General features: G+C 39.0%; 1 protein-coding gene across 1 annotated transcript in view; it reads left to right on the top strand.

Annotated features, from left to right (window-relative positions):
- The first annotated feature begins 257 nt into the window (after positions 1-257).
- The window catches only part of LOC119647231 (scavenger receptor class B member 1), a 268776-nt gene continuing 256074 nt past the window's right edge, over positions 258-12959 (top strand). Inside the window, exon 1 of the mRNA XM_038048088.1 lies at positions 258-816. The gene's annotated coding sequence lies outside the window, so the exon portion shown is untranslated. The remainder of the gene's footprint in view (positions 817-12959) is intronic.

The following is a 12959-nucleotide window of genomic DNA, read 5'->3' as shown; positions in this document are numbered from 1 at the left end:
CATCAGCTACGGCAATTACCTTTGGGCCAAGTGGAAATATTCCAGAATCATTTGCAATGAACTCTCGTAGCGAAAATCATAGTTATTTCCCCCAACTTCACCTATGCAGAGTTTTTCTTGGCAATCGAAACCACCAGCAACTCGGTTCAAACTCCATTGCTAGACGTTCAACCTCTCAAGACTTGCGGAGTTGCGGCTCAAACTGCCTTCGATCGCGAACTAAAGACTGTCTTGCCCGGGTCTTATCCATCGTCGACACAGTCGCTTTATGTCTACCTTTGCGCGATCTCAATAGTAGTTTGTAATCATTTCGGCGGTTGAGGCTGTAGCCGCGATTGTATCGGTATCGACGAAGCTTATTGAAATTTTATGGTATTCTAATAAAAATATTTATAACAATATCCAGTCCGTCTCGTCTCTGGTAGGCTGTTGCAGAGGGAAGTTCTGATAGATCCGTGGCGAGTTACGCAGAAAAGTGCATTGTCGGATACGCAAATTTCCTGTTCCCTAACAAATTGTGTGCAATTAACTATTATTTTCGACTATTCACTTTCAATTCAGATTGGAGTTGCCTTGAAATTCGCGACTCCACGTACACTTGGCAAATCTCGTTTTTATCCAATATTGGATTGCAAGTGTGTTGTGCAACAGTGCGGGTAATAATTCTGAAAAGTGCAAAAGTTCAGGTTTTCAGATATTTTCAATCGACGGAAATATCTGAGGACGCTAAAATCTCTGCACAACACTATTCGGCTTTTTGTGGATTGCGGGAAATCAGCCAACTACTTCATTTGGATTATATTACACGATTCAAACGTAGGTGGATTTTTAAATTTGATTTGATTTGGTTATCTTTAACGATTTACTTTCTCTCGAGAAATCAAAGTTTCGTATAGTTTGTAATTTATTCGAAAAAAAACAAGTATTTCTTCTGATTGAACAGACCCATTTCTGGGGTTTAATTGGAGCATTGATTAATTCAAACTGATCAACTTTCACTAGAGGCATTTTGTTTCTTCAATGACGACATGATTCTAAATATGCGGCTATGTGTCCGAAATATTTGGAAAAAGTGAGAAGTTTAATGCTGGACCTAGATTAGTGGTTCTCGTGTTAAATTATATCAGTTAACCGAATGTGGAGTTAGGTTTGTAAGTTTAGATCATGCGTGAACATCCCGTTGTTCATGAATATTCAGACGAAGCAAACACGTATATGGCAGATGACATGAAATTTTTATCAGCCACACACTGGAGTTTAATTCTTTATACTTTTCTAGTGAATTGCGTTTACTATAGCGTTCAAAAGTTGAGATTTTGATTTGCTTTTCTCATTAATGGAAAGTATATCTACTCTCAGTACTCTTATAATCAATCTTTACTCACTTTATACACTATCGATAAAGACACTATCTATCTAATCAATATCTACTAATTATTTTCTAAACAATCAATCATATTATGCGAGTTAGGAAAATTGTATATTTTCAAATTTTTGTTTCACAATTTGTTTTTTTTTCGTACCTGGTTTCATTTCGTCTGGAATGGTGTTAGCAGCCTTTGTGACTGTAAATTCTATGATTTTTCGGAATCATTGGTACTTTTAAACTTTTAAGTACTTTCAATTTCGGTGCATGCTTTTATTACCCGAAGTATATTACAGTTTCCCTCAAGATTCGGTGGTTCCTTCTTGCTCTATGTTTCATCGTCGATAACTTGATTCCACCTGCTGCTCTCTCTTCTCTAATTATCACTTTTACCCTAAGAAGTTATCCATTTATTCTGGTAGGAGCTAATCATTTAGTTCGTCAGATCTATGATGCATCTTGGCTGCATTCTACAGATTTTCATAGTAAATCCTAGTTTTCGTTTGAATAGTATTTTTACAGGGTGTGTGTACATTGTTATCGATTAATTTTTTTGGCATTCCGTTTTATATTTTATTACTGGGTCATATTGAGTAGCTGTACGAGGTTTTTTCGTTGCATTTAATCAATTGTTGTATCCTGCAGATTCTAATATATCTAAAATTTTCTCTTTACCGCATTAAGCGGTGGTGTTTTTTCTTTTTTTTTTGGGAGTAGGGTAGGTGAATGCGTTTACGCAGAGAGTGTTGGACTCCCGCAACAGCACGCTGGCGGACTACCAACTAAACACCTCCCTGTCATCAGAGAACTAGCCTGGAACCGTTTGACACATTACTTCGGGCTAGCCCTCCCAAGTCAGGGTATTCCTTTCACCAACGGGAGGGGAGGGGAGGAAGGGAGCTGTTAGTTCAGGGAACCCCTTACCGTCCGATCCCTCTGCCGGTCGAGTTCAATCTTCTTCGTAATAAGAAGAGCCCGAACATAATGCGCAGTACGATTCCAGCTGCCAGCGCTCTTCAGCATCTCTCTGACAATGTTGTCTGGAGAGAGCTCCCCTGTGTCTGCATAAAGCTGCTGTCGGAGGCCGTCCCACCTCTCGCAAGAGAAAAAGGTGTATTCAGCGTCATCCGCCACTCTATTGTAGAACACACAATCAGGAGATCGCGCCTTCCCAACCCTGTGCAGGTAAGACTGAAAACCTCCATGCCTACTTAGAAGTTGGGTAAGGAAGTAATCAATCTCACCGTGCTTTCTGTTCAACCACGGGTCTAATTTGTCGATGAGCCGCGCAGTCCACTTGCCCCTTGGCTCATTTTGCCAAGAAAGTTGCCACTCGTTAAGGGTGCGTTGACGTTCTTCACGGGCAACCACTTTTCTTAAGTTTTCGCTCTTACGGCGATAGATAGCTTTGCGCTCCTTGGCAAGGAGGGCAACGGGGATCACTCCCGCAATCACCATCACAGCCGGTTCGGAGACGGTGCGATAAGCAGACGCCACTCGCAAAGCTCCCCGCCTCTGCACTTGAGCGAGGCGTTTACGATGCAGCTCCTTGTCAAGGGCATCAGCCCATACCTCCGCACCATAGAGAAGGACGGACTGCGTTGCTCCCATGAGGAGACGTCTCCTAGTTGATATAGGGCCCCCAATATTCGCCATTAGCCGACTCAAGGCCGCGACTCCTGCTGCAGCCCTGTCCGCGGTTGCTTTGATTTGCTCGAAGAAGCTCATCTTCGAGTCGAGCATTAAACCAAGGTATTTAATCGCTGGTTTTGACTCTATAGTCAACTCGCCGATCGATATGGGACGCAAGGTCGGGATTCTCCTTCTGCTCAGGATGACTACTTCGGTTTTTTCCAGCGCAAGGTTGAAACCGTGAGCAGTCATCCATCCGCTTACCCGTCGCATCAATATGCCAAGTCTGCTTTGCGCCTGTTCAACAGTGCGTCCGGCAAAAAGTGCCACAACGTCGTCTGCATAACCGACGAGGCGCGACTCTTCAGGCATATCGAGTCTCAGCAGACTATCGTAGGAAGCGTTCCAGAGGTCCGGCCCTAGGATGGATCCCTGCGCTACTCCCGACGTAATTTCCATCCTCCTCTGGCCCTCTAGCGTCTCATAGAACAGGGAGTGGTCTTTCAAATAATCCCTCAATATCCGCAAGAGATAGCTTGGCACGTGAAAGGAGTTTTATAGTGTGCCTAGCATATCTGTCCATCTTACGGAATTGAAGGCATTTCTGACATCAAGCGTTATGAGGAGCACTATCCATCGAGATCGGCGGCTGGGTGCCCCGGCTCGATTAAACGCATCTACGACCTCCAGCGGTGGTGTTGGCGATTGTGCAAAGTGCAAGTTAAGGATTTCAGCAGATATTGACTTGAAAGATATTAAATCTTCAGGAAGTTGGCTATTAAATTTTTACGCTCTACCTCCCTTTCGTGTAATCATTTAGTTTCTTGTAACGGAGTTAGAGACGGGTCTTTGTAACAAGGAAAGCCCTTTTTCATATTGGGACACCACTTGCGTGCCAGAGACTGAAACCTATTTGTGGAAGGATTTTTTTTGGCGCATGCTTGGATTTAAGTCCTTCTTTTTTAAGGTTTTATGTGAAAATTGATTCAATGTCTGTCTGTCACACCCGATTTACTCGGAAATGGCTGAATTAATTGCACGAAATTTGGTGGGAAGGTGTGGTCTGTGAACTCCTTCACATACGGCAAGTGACGCCATTTTGTGTTGAGTTTGGCGGGAGGCTCCCCATAAATGCAAAAAGGGGGTGTACATTTTTTTTCCATAATATAGTCATGTGGGGTATCAAATGAAAGGACTCAATTATTACTTTTCGAAAATGATCTTATTTCTGATCTTGGGTGAAACGTAAGGGAGTGAGGGTTCAAAATGTGTGCAAGATGTCAGAACCCTGCTCAAAAATTAGAAAAAAATCACAATGGTACATCTATAAGAAATCTAGGCCTCAAAATTTATCTCATTAAGATATGTATTTAAATAAAGTCAATAATAGTATATAACTATATTTCAGAAATTTTCCCGAAAACTCCCCTTAATTTCATCATAGAAGTACAAGATTTGGCATTGGTATAAGAAGTAACTTAAAGCATAACTTACTTCTTGATATTATTATTCTTCTTGATATTATTGATCAACAGTTCCTACTTGCTATTATCACATTTTCCTTTTTATTCAAACTCGAATTCCGAAAATAAACCAATCGGGAAACCTGGACGTTTCAAGTATGAAAGGTTTTTGTGTATTTCTCATATAAAAATATTTAAGTGCATATTTGCGTTCATAGCTCCTACCTTTCCATCAAATTTGGTGTCAATCGGTGCAACCATTTCTGAGAAAAATGCTTGTGACAGACTGATATACACACAGCAAACCGATTTTAATACTTTTTTTTTTACACAAGACCTTAAAAAGCCGATTCCCCTGCTGGAGCAAACAGATATTTAGTCAATCTTGTGCCTTGTTTGATTAGTCCATCGAAGTCTTTAATTATAAGCAGTGTTGCTGGAAGTGGGAAAATTATGGTATTATGATAAATGGTACTTTTATATAACTGTACCTAGATTAAAGCAAAAAGAAAAATTGTTTACTTTCCTATTGTTATGTTTTGTCTCATACCCATATATATAATGTGAGTACCAATATTGTTGGTACATTGTTTGAGGAGAGAGGCGCTTGCAGAGAGAGACAAACTAAAAACTAAAAACCAACCAAATTCAAAATTCAATTTAAACTTTAAATACGAAGTTACAATTGTAAAACAACAATGCATTGAACTGCAAAGCTATTGGATCATATTGGGCAAAATTTCATTCCTAGCTTTCTACAGTACCTTCCTGAAATCATTTTGGAATTCGAGCAAACGATACCGATATTCAACTAGGTTAAGGTTTACCAATTAGAAAGGTAGATAGAGTTGGCGTGCGACATTATATAATAGCATTCCTCCTACTGAGAAGGAAGTGTACTTGAGGTTCTTGATCTACTGGAAGGCAAATGGTTATTTGATGAATTTTTTTTTCTTTATTTTTTCTTTCCGTTAGTAATAACCTTCCAAATATCGATATTTTACGAACCACAGCGCTGATAAAGGGAACAATTCTTAATTATTTCAAATAATTTAATCGCAAGAAACACCACGAGATCATACTTAGATAGGTTGTTCTATGCCAAAGGGGGCACTTTTGGACCGACCTTTATTTGTCCGGATAGCTGAGTGTTTAGAGCACGATGCTGTTGTGCGGAAGGTTGCGGTTCAAATCCCAGTGGTGGCAGTGGAATTTGTATCGTGATTCGACGTCGGATACCAGTCGACTCAGCTGTGAATGAGTACCTGATCAGGCTAATAATCACGGGCGAGCGCAATGCTGACCACAGTGCCTCCTAGAATATACTGTAGTCTACCGTTTACGGTTTTGAATGAAGTGCTTTAATACACTTCAAGGCCCTGATCCACTGCAAATAAAGTCGCGTTGTTTTCGAACTGCTAGCTTTCACAGTTCGTTCCACACTATGTCCAACTTAGTGGATCATTTTATACCTTTTATGATGTCATGGACTGCGTGCATCGAAACTACCTTGTCTTTGTGATTTAATGGAAATTTTGGCCTATTCCACGAAGTGACAGTAAAACGTTGCCAGTTGAACTTTTCGGTCATTCTGCCTTTCAGCAAAACGTGACATTGCCAAATATTAATTTCGCTTGGGTTCCTGTTAAAAAGTACTGAAAAGTATCTTTTCACTTAAAAAAGTACTGAAAATTACTAAGGTACTAATTAACTTCAAATGCTATTAAATTAAGTACCTTTGGTACTAAAAAGTCGACACTGATTATAAACAATTTAATCTGATTTTTCAAGTCAGCGCACGGTGCTCAGCAGGTCGTACTGCCCTACCCAAATCGACTTTGTATCGTAATTAATTAAAGTTACCAATTTAATAATGTCCATAGAGGCGAAAACAGACAGCATCCATTACAATAACAGAAAAGGTGAATAAATATTTTTATTTGCTGCAACTTGAGGATTTACAGTTGAAAAGACTTTTGAATGGAAAATGTCTCAACAAGAAATGAAGTCAATGGAAAATGTCTAAACAAGAAATGAAGTCAATGTAAAATTTTGAAATAAAATATTGAAAATAAAGTACATCAGGAATTTAGGTTCACGATCATTATGAAAATGTATCAAGGGGGGGGATGTAAACAGTATAATGAATTCTCCTTGGCAGTTGGTAAAAAGCCAATGAAAACCGGAGATCGTGCATTGGTTGTGGGATCCATAAACACTAAAATATTCTTAACAAGCAAATTTTAATTTCAAGGGCCAAATTCATTCGTGATTTTACAAAACTTTCCGTGTAAAACCACCAGAATAGAATGTAATCTTTCTCGTAGTATCTTCTTTGCATTAAAACATTCATTGTTTGTGACTTCACGAGGAAAATTAATTAATTCTATGAGAAGTGTGAGTGTGAATATAACTGCCATGCACATACTGTACTATATACTATATATAAGTAAAAGTAACTTTATGCAAAACAGTTGGCTCGTGTTTACTTCGTTAAAAACTTGCATCCTTTAAGGAATCAAAATATGAAATAATGGAATGTACTTTCAGATTGTCTCCAATTATAATTCTTTTAAAGTTTTCTATTATTCAAGCGCATTGAAAATGTGTTTTATTATCTATCGTTCGCCGATTATAGACATGTGCGATATTAATCGCATTATAATCAAATATTATGGTTAGTACTTTTTAAAGCAGATTTGAGTGTTGACACTGAGTCCACAAGAGGTTTTTTTTAAAATCATGTTTTTTACCTGTGCGAAATATCTATAGCTCAAGTAAAGTTACTTATTTTTTTTAATACAAACCTCCTACTTTTGAAATTTATCATTAAACCATATAGTTTTACAATAATGTAACATGGAGCGCCACATTGGAAAGTTTGGTGGGAATCTTACCATTACAAACAAAGTTCAAGTCGATCGAGTGGAAGAACACAAGTGGGCGTGAAGGAAAATATTATACCGTCCTTTTGCATGTATGGGGTTCCTCCTAAAGTCAATCGGGAACAGTGTCCTCACCGTTGGCGTGAGCGTTCACAGCTCCCACTTTTCCACCATATTTCGTGTCAAGCGGTATAGTCGTTTCTGAGAAAAGTGTGTGTGACAGACAGACAGGCTGACAATAGAGCGATTTCAAGAGGATTTTACGACTTTATTTTGTTTTACATAAAATCCTTCTAAAACCGATTCAACGACAAATTTTAAACTTCCCCCGAGCAAAGAGAACAGTGCTTTTTTTGAAAATATTTGTAGCTCGTTTGCATTATGAGCCTTGAAATATTCACACAGACGCTTCCAAAGTTGTGATGTACAGCGTATGGGTTTAGCTTCGTTAACTACGACAAAGACATTGCCAGCCTTCATGTATTCCTCGGAAGTTTGGGTTTTTATAAAAAAAATCGCGAATTCTCACCTGCGTTCGAGAGGAGAATCCTTTGAAAAATTTTGGTCCCCTACATGCGGTTGGACGTAACCTATATAACGATGAAATTTATGAGTGATACCATGACCGTCTGGTTGTGGATAAAATCTGGCTAATTAGATTGCAGTGGGCCATTTAGTCCGTATGGGTGAGGATGATCCAGGTCCGAAAGTCTATGAGGACAATATCTGTAGAAGGAAAGGAACATATCATTGACCCTGCCTCATGCAGGTTTAGGCGCAAAACCTTTAGAGTTCCTTGCTAAGGCCTGGACCAGATGCCGGTTGTTGCGCCGTTGATGAGTACGACAAATACGATGAAAGATGTGGTTCATCTTCTTTCACTGTAGACTCTTTATTTTATTCTATTCAATAACATATATCCATATGTATAAAGAAAGTAATTAGTTAACGTATAACACTGTTTAACACAATAAGACGTCGACCACAGAAGTCCTTCTTTAACATCCGATTGTTATAGACGAGCTTTTTTCATCTTTTCGTAAATTTTAAAGTGCAATATATCATAATGACCTGTAGCTACGGAGTCAAAGGCAAACTATCCTCAAAATTGAAAATGATTTTTATTTAATATCACTTAATAAAGTGTCCCCGAATATCCACAAATTCAATATCCTTAACAGCTATCTGGCGTCTTGGCCTACGCCATCGTTCCATCTGAATTACGGTCTGTCACGTCTTCTTTTTCTCCTAGAGATTTTGTCCTTATAGTTATTCCGAGCTGGTTCATTCTGATCAATATGGATTAAATGATCTGCCAACGAGTAATAAATAGGGACTGACTGATCATTGTTTTGTACAATAAGAGCTTTGATCCTATGATGAGAAGTTTCGAGCGGAACAGGTGAAATAGGTTCTGCTGTCTGCCAACAATCGTGAGTGGATGTTATCGTCGTAGCTGGTATCGGTAATGGTTTTCGACCCTAGATAGGATGTTTTTCCCATGATGTCGATATCGTCAGCATAGGCCGTACAGAGGATGGTGCCTCAATATCACGAATTCCTATTTTCAGGGCCAGACTAAAAAGGATGCCTTGCTCTTGCCTTTGACCGATGGTGATGTCGAATGGTCTTGAGGGTGATCCTGCTACTTTTATCTGACCTCGCACATAGGCTCGCCAAGTCAGACTTATCAATTTCGTTGAGATACCGAATTTATTCATAGTCGTATATTATCATAGGCGGCCTTGAAGTCGATGAAAATATGGCGCGATTGATAACGATATTCCAGCAGTTTTTCATCGCTTACCGTACAGAGAAAATCGGATCTGTTGCTGATTTGCCTGAAGTGAAACCTTTTTGGTATGGGTCGATTATGTTCTGAGCATGTGGGGCTATCCGGACTAGCAGGATAGTGGAGATTATCACCATCTGTACTCAGCAATGTGATACTCCTATAATTGCTGCACTTCATAATATCTTATATATGCATGGGGCAGATAATTCCTCTTTGCCAGTCATCGAGCACTGATTTGGTGTTCCACAATTTAAACATAAGTGGATGAACTTCCTTATCTAACCAGTTCGGGCATAATTCCATTGGTTCTTGGCAACTTACGATTTTTAAGGACGGACTACCTCTTCCATTGGTAGTGCTAGCATTTGTCGGTCGTCTTCAGTTGGTTAGACCTCCATTTCGCCGATATTCTAGTTGTTGGGTAGTCCATCAATATACAAAATACGCTTGAATAACTTTGGAAAATAAGTACAATATTAAACACCCATTTTGGTCGAAATACTGAGCACAATAGAAAATAATTATTACTCCGGGGGCAGAACTTAAAAAAAGTTGGTTCAGTAGGCCGGCGTTACCAGTTAAATATCCAAGTATTTAAGCCGTCATCCTTCTTGGGGATTATGTCATTTTAAAGGTTTTGTGTAGAAAGAAATTTTATTAAAATCGGGTCACTGCCTGTCTGTCTGTTTGTCTGTCTTACGCACTATTCTCCAAACCGGCTACACAATTTCAAACGAAATTTCCTGCACAAATGGGAACTGTAAAATCCCACGCATAAATTTCCGTGGAGTTTAAAGTTGAGTTGACTGTTATCAATACAGTACTTTCCAGATCAAATTATTTGCGTAAATTCCTCTTTAAAAAGTAGTGCGTAATTGAATTTTTACCTATTGACAGGGGAAACTGTCAAACACAAAACCTTCCATACCTGAAGCGTTCAACTTTCGATTTCCCGGGTTGTTGCAATGCTGCTTGATCTCTGCTGTATTATGATTTAACACCGGATTTTCACACAATAAATTAGGTTCTAAAAATCAAAACTCTACACCATCAGAAAAGAAGCCCACGCCCTATAATTCGCATTCGATATCGGTGATAGTGTTGATAAACCCTTTTGTGCATATCTTTCTGAAACCGGTGCAGTTACAAATAACAAATTAAATGTATGTTATGGTATATAGTGCAATTACTTGACAACTCGACCATAAATAAAATTTTCATCCATTTTGAAATTCCCAATTCGTTTGCGGAGTATCATTTTTTATCGCAGGCAATTATGCAATGTTTACAAACCATTGATATTTATTTTTCGACCAAGTGTTTAGCCAATCTTATAAACATGCTTGCGTATGAACATACGTGTGTAACACACATGTGTGTATGTATTTTAATGTATTCGCTCGAAGTAGATCAACGTGATCCACATTTTCATTAAAGGTGTATATTGTGATTCAAATTCCGTTCGCATTTATCAACTTTCCTTAGAATGCATGTATTTTTTTCACATGAACATTTCAAAGAAGCTCTCATTATTTGTGGTTTATTGGACTGCTGGAAATATTTATTTATAATGTGAGGTGCCGCTTTATATTTCAATGTCTGTTTATTCAGTTGCAGAAGAGTTAGTGCGGTGGAAACTGCCGTATGCTGCGAAGTAGAAAACTCTTGCTCCAGGCGGGAAAATATGCTTACACTTTCGTTTTTAATAACCCGGCGGGATCAATGAAAAACAATGTTCCGATAGTCAGCTTTTTAGCTATCCGATTATTATTGAAGTTGTAATCATTTTTGTATTCTCTTCCTTATTTTCTTATTATGCATTTTTTGGTGAACTCCAGCGAGCATAAAATCGGGCACTGTGTAAAATGCTTGCACATTGTGGGATGTATGCACATTTCTTATGCGTATTCATCTCTCCAGTTAGATGCTAGTCGGAAGTTTTCCTCTAATTTGATGCTTTAATAATTTATTACGTAAAAGGCTACGGAAATTGTTCAAAAACTGTGAACCTTATCAAATGGTCTTATGCTTATCTCGCCTTTAATATAATGCGGAAATTACTGATAATAAAGTGGAATCCCAATAATTTGTACACCGATTATATTTTCGGCTAATTCCTACAAATTTGCCAGTCCCCGAAGTTAATTTTCCTTATTTTGCATTCCCGGTAATTACTAATGTTAATATTGCGTACCAAATCGTCAGTCCCTTGACCATATAATTACCGGGATTCTACTGTATAACAATAAAACACAACTGCCAATCAATATTATCGTCAGTGGTCATCACAGGTTTCTCGGGCTTATTATTCTCCTTTTCTTATAAGATATTGTTTTTACTATGTATATATATTTACATATATATAAATATTTCAGGAACCACTTACTACATTAGGGCTTAAAAATTATCAAACAAGTTGGTAAACCGGAAGCTAGACGCTTCTTCTGAGCAACGAGAAGGGCCCGAACGTAATGGGCAACACGGCTCCACCTGTCAGCAGTCCTCAGCATCTCTTCGACAATGTTGTCTGGAGAGAGATTCCCTGTGTTTAAATAGAGCTGCTGACACACCCCATCCAACCTTCCACAAGAAAAAAAAGTGTGGTGGGCGTCGTCCACAACTCCATTGCAAAACATATAATCCGGAGATCGCGCTTTTCCAATCTTGTGCAGGTAAAACTGAAAACCTCCATGCTCACTTAAAAAGTGGGCAAGGAAATAGTCATAGCTTCCGATTAGTAATGTACCGATAGTAATGCACTATTAATAATTTTATTTGAACAGGTGTCAGCATGGAAGGTATTTCGGGGCCTAGGCAGCCCCCCGATTTTTTTCAGATATTTCGGTTGGGTAAATTCTGAGAATAGGTTCGTTAAAAAAAATGGTCACTTTCAACCCCCCGCACTCCCCATCTTTCCAACAAATGTGAAAACTAAGACCAACTTCGAAAAGTACTAACCAAGACCTTTAATTTGATACCCCACATATATAGTCATGTGTGATGAAAAAAAAATTTACACTCCCCTTTTGCATGGATGGGGACCTCCCGTTAAATTCGACATAAAAGGATGTAACTCGCTACATGCATGAGCGTTCATAGTTCCCACCTTTCTACCAAATTTGGTGTCAATCGCTCCAACCGTCTCTAAGAAAAATGCGTGTGACGGACAGACAGACAGTAAACCGATTTTAATAAGGTTTTGTGTTTACACAACGATATCAGTAATTTAGTTTACCAGGCTGGATCGATTTCGATATGTTAAGGGTACAATCGGATGAAATATGTGTACATGGCCTGTGTGGAATGACCAGTGTAGAGGACTACCTTCTACCTTCTCTGTCGGTTATCACTGCTGTTGGGGATGAGGACTTGTGGAAATGGGTTTCTGTGCAAAAAAATTTTCTTCACTGATCTCAAGCTCCGGGCACTCTTTTGTGGGGTTGGAATATCACTGACACTTTTCTAGGAGTTTTACGGCATATCTGGTAGTGAGGTTATCGATGTACAGGATCTGGTTGCGGTTATGTGTTTCGTGAGAACACCGCTTGTAAATATATACAGTGGCGCAAGACTTCTCTTTCCCTGAGGTAGTTTCTATATGTCGTGGGGAGATTGATCTGTTCTGAAGAATGTGAATCCGTCAGTCACCAAAGGTATCATTAAGTGTTTATAGCAAATTATAGGCAGCATCAGCTTAACATTATTTTGGCTGAAATATCTGGAGGAGGTCGCACCCACTTAATGAAAACATACTTACCAACGTGGAAAGTCCTGTGAGTCTTGTCTTCACTCTTTGGTTTCAAAAATAGAGGACGCAA

The sequence above is a fragment of the Hermetia illucens genome, chromosome 1 (assembly GCF_905115235.1).
Source record: "Hermetia illucens chromosome 1, iHerIll2.2.curated.20191125, whole genome shotgun sequence".
NCBI classification, from domain to species: Eukaryota; Metazoa; Arthropoda; class Insecta; order Diptera; family Stratiomyidae; genus Hermetia; species Hermetia illucens.
This window is presented reverse-complemented; position numbering and strand designations above follow the sequence as displayed.